Below are 3,954 nucleotides of genomic sequence, written 5' to 3'. Positions count from 1 at the left end.
GGACTTTCTGGACTCACCAATGGGAAACGAACGCTCAGTTTTTGTTTTTGTTTTTGTTTTTAAAAGGGAGATTAATAAGCAGACTATTTTGAGCCGCCTCCTTTCCAAATGCACCCGGCTCGACAGCCTGCAAGTCATATTAGCTCTGGGGTAAAGCCTGTGGCTTCAAGGCCACAGCCCTGTGGAGGAGTCGTTCCTTCAGTTCTGTGTAGTAGTATTCACTGGAGAAGAGGTTTAGCATTAGGGACACTCTGTGCCGGAGTCCATGTGGGCGTTGCCGTATTTCGTGGGAGTTGGTTAGAATGATACTGAGATTCTAAAGCTTGCTCAAGGGTGGGCTCCTTTTGTGGACATCAAAGATAGATGTAATTGTCAACATTGTCGAGAAGGTTGGGGACTTTTCCCTAGATGGGTGGGGAGTTATTTGTAGGTCCCGACCGTAGGCATAGAAACGGACCCAAATACGGGACGTCTGGGCCAGCAGGTGGCGCTCGCTTTCCAGCTAAACAGTGGCTGGCCACAACAGGTACAAGTCAACTGCAGTGGCCCGCCCTGTTCAGACTTGGAGAGGACAGGACAGCGATCTTGGTGAAAAGATGAAAGGTTCTGGGTGCGGGGGTGGCGGAGTTGCGGGAGGGCTAGGGGACCCGGACGGGGTTTTCACTATTGTCTCACATTTAAGTCGACCCTGAGCAGCTGCCTGAACCCTGCTGAACAACAGAGAGAGAATGTTGGGCATTTGCTGAACTCCAGCCCCCAAACCTGGAGTAAGGGCTGTTGGAGAAATCAAGCTGAAGAATCCTGGTGAGACACAGTTGCCACAGGGAACCTTCCAGGAGGTTCCTCCTGAAGATTTGCCCTGGAGATACAGAAGAAAAACATTTTTAAAACTTCCATTTGGAGCTGGAAAGGTGGCCCAGCAGTTAAAAACCAACACCTGTTTTTACAGGGGACTTGGGTTCTGTTCCCAGCACCCATATGGTGGCTCACGACCTTGTGTAAATCCAGTTCCAGGGGATCTGACTCACTCTTTCACCGCCGTGGGACCTGTACACATGTGGTATACAGACATACATAAGGGTAAAACACACATAAAATAAACAGGCAAATATTTGTTAATACTCCATATTGCTGGGGGGATATATGGATATATCCTATATCAGTATAGTGTGCTTGCCTGGAATGCTCAAGGCTCTGGGTTTAATCTTTAACATTGAAAAAAAAATTAATTGGAAAAGAGGTTATTGTGAGCTAGATGCTAGATTTGGGGTTTGGAGTCCAAGTCAAAGGTCATGTATTCTAGAAGGACAATTGAAGGAACCGATGGAACAAGTTGGTTCTTGAGTCACATGACTCCCTGGGGAATCTCCCAGAATCACCCACCTGAAGTTGCCATTTCTGAACTGTCAGTATCATCGCTCTTGAGCTGTGAAGTCATCGTTAAGTAAAATAAGGGGTTACCCAAACATAGCGCTTTGCTACTATGACAACTGGGCTGATAGCCAAGACAATTATTGGGTGAGTAAAAGGTGGCCAGAGGTTGAAGCCACGTCCTGTAAGAGATGATTTAGTTAGAGATGAGATCTTGTCACACAATTGAGAGGAGCATACGACTGAAAACGTATGAAGTGTTTATTTCTAGAGCTTTCCGTCTAAGGCTTTTGAACTTCAGCCAACCATGAAACCACTGAAACCTCAGGAAGAAAAATTTCGGGAGCGTGGGAGGCTGTTGTACCGTCACCATATTTCACAAGTAAGGACACCAAGTGTAAAGACTTGGTTACGTCGTCTGGGTAAAATTAGAACTCAGATCCAATGCTATCCTGCTAACAACCCAGCCATACCCTGAACCCTGGTAGGGAACGGCCAGGAAATGGACAATAGCCACAAGAAGCCAGCAATGACAAAGGCCTTGGTTTCTGGAGGGAAAGGCTGGATTTAGATCTGACAATCCAAGCTCCATCGGCCCTTCCTAAGACAAACTCCAGCCTGGGCTGGGGTCAATATCTGTATTACAGAGCTGACCATCCAACCCTTCAATTTGTGGCCCCTCCTCTCATCCAGTCTTTCCCGAAGCATCATGGGAATTCTTTAGTCTCCATGGTCCCGCAGGTGGAGCTAGACCTTCCCATGGAGGGATGGCCTGTCCACATGACCCCCAGGAGTTAGTTTAATGTGAGTTCACGGTTTTCGGTGAGGCCATGTCGAGTGTGGACTTTTGCAGACTTCGCTTGTTCACCCCCTCACAGCACTTGAACAAACGTCGTGAACATAGTGTGGAAAACTTATCACTCGTAGTCCCACAGGTCAGGGTCGCAATCCCTGGAAGCCAGGGGCCAGCAGCTATGTGCGTGCCACGGAGGACCCCTTTCTTCTGATGTGTTTCCTATTGGCTGCCCATGTTCCTTCCCCTTTCTGGTGGTCCTTCCAGCAGCCAGAGGGTCAGTCTCATGCCTCTCACTCTCCTACATTTACTTTTAGGACTGCAGCTAGAGAGACTCTATGCCTTCAGTTAGGCTCATCTGTGTAGTCTAGGCTCACCCTTCCTATTTTAAATTCTGTCAACTCAACCCTGCTTGCAAAACTTCCTTTACCGCGAAACATCATATATCTATGGGTCTTGGGGACCATGGTGAGGTCATTGGTGGGAGGTATTCTGCCTGCAGGGGGTTCGGGGGAAGAGTTCACAGACCTTGGTGATAAAATAATGAATCTGTTCTTTCTAAACGGATCACGACCTGTAAAATATCTCTCCCATTTTCTTCTAAGTAGATTCCAGCTGCACGAGGAGATGGGTGGTAGAATGCGCTTTGCAGGGATGGGGGTGGGGTTGTAGGGTTGGGCCATAACTTATTTTCTCTGTCTTCTCTTTTAGATCATTGACTTACTTCACAGGCAAGTTTCGTTTGCTCAAAGCACTGCTTTATGACTGTCACCTTCTCCATGGAGACCCCCCACTTCTCATCAACAGCTGCCCCTCCTCCACCCACCCACTCTCCCACTGCTATTTGGAGTTGAAAGCTGTTCACGTTTCTAAAACCCGATTTCTTGAGGTCTGTGTGGGTGCTGCTTGATTCCCGCATTGGAGACTGATTTTATTTAGAAATCACTTAAAGGATTCGTTAAAAATGCAAATTCCTAGGCAGCTTAGGACCTCTGGAAACCTTGAAATGTTGCTTAGATACCTGGGTGTGGTGGCACATACCTCTAGTCTCAACATTTGGGAGGTGGGGGCAGAAAGATCAGCAGTTCCCCCACAAATGGGGGGGTCAAGGCCAGTTTGAGATCTTGTCTCCAAAAAAAGGAAACAAAGCAGTAACTGATGCAAAGAAGAGAGAAAGAGGATGAGGGAGGGAGAGGAGGGGAGAGGGGAGAGAGAGAGGGTCTAGTTCCTCATTCCAAAGAAGCTGTGGGGCCCAAGTCCAGATCTTAGCTTCTTCATGGACCTGAGGCCTCAGGTGAGGGCTGGATTTAAAACATCTCCACCTTATGGCAAGAGAAGGAACTGCATCCATGGTGTCTGAGTTCCCCAATGTTTGGTGGCTATGATCATGTTTCATGAGTACAATGTGTGCTACTTGGGGTTTTGGGGTCCCATAATATGTATTATTTAAAAGGAAGGAAAAGCTAGGAAGAATCTCAAAGGTCTAGTAGTAGATGGATGGTTCACGGAAGAGCAAAGACCCTAGGTAAGAGAGCAGTCATTAACACAGGAGGAGAGGGGACAGGTGAGGTGAGTACATTGAATTCCCACAGTTCAAGCAGCTCAGCCAGGGACCCAGGCTGAGATCTATGCAGAGCCTCTGTTGTCTGATTGGCTAGCAGGCGATCCACCCTTTTGGCTTCCACCAGTGCCCTGGGGCCCTATCACTTTCTGGCTGGGAAGTTCTGTTCACAAGCTGCTTCCTCCGGAGTGTGCTTGCTGTACATTTCTTTACTGGCTTCACCCAGCCC

The 3,954-nt window shown here is 48.0% G+C and overlaps 1 long non-coding RNA gene across 1 annotated transcript; it reads left to right on the top strand.

Annotated features, from left to right (window-relative positions):
• Positions 1–284: 284 nt before the first annotated feature.
• Positions 285–3,052, top strand: LOC102554430 (uncharacterized). Its single transcript, XR_357195.4, has 2 exons — positions 285–1,753; positions 2,876–3,052. It is a non-coding gene; the product is annotated as an uncharacterized LOC102554430 (long non-coding RNA).
• Positions 3,053–3,954: the final 902 nt, after the last annotated feature.

This window comes from Rattus norvegicus, chromosome 9 (genome assembly GCF_036323735.1).
Source record: "Rattus norvegicus strain BN/NHsdMcwi chromosome 9, GRCr8, whole genome shotgun sequence".
Taxonomy (NCBI): domain Eukaryota; kingdom Metazoa; phylum Chordata; class Mammalia; order Rodentia; family Muridae; genus Rattus; species Rattus norvegicus.
Note: the sequence above shows the minus strand (reverse complement) of the source record. Positions and strands in the feature narration are given on the sequence as shown.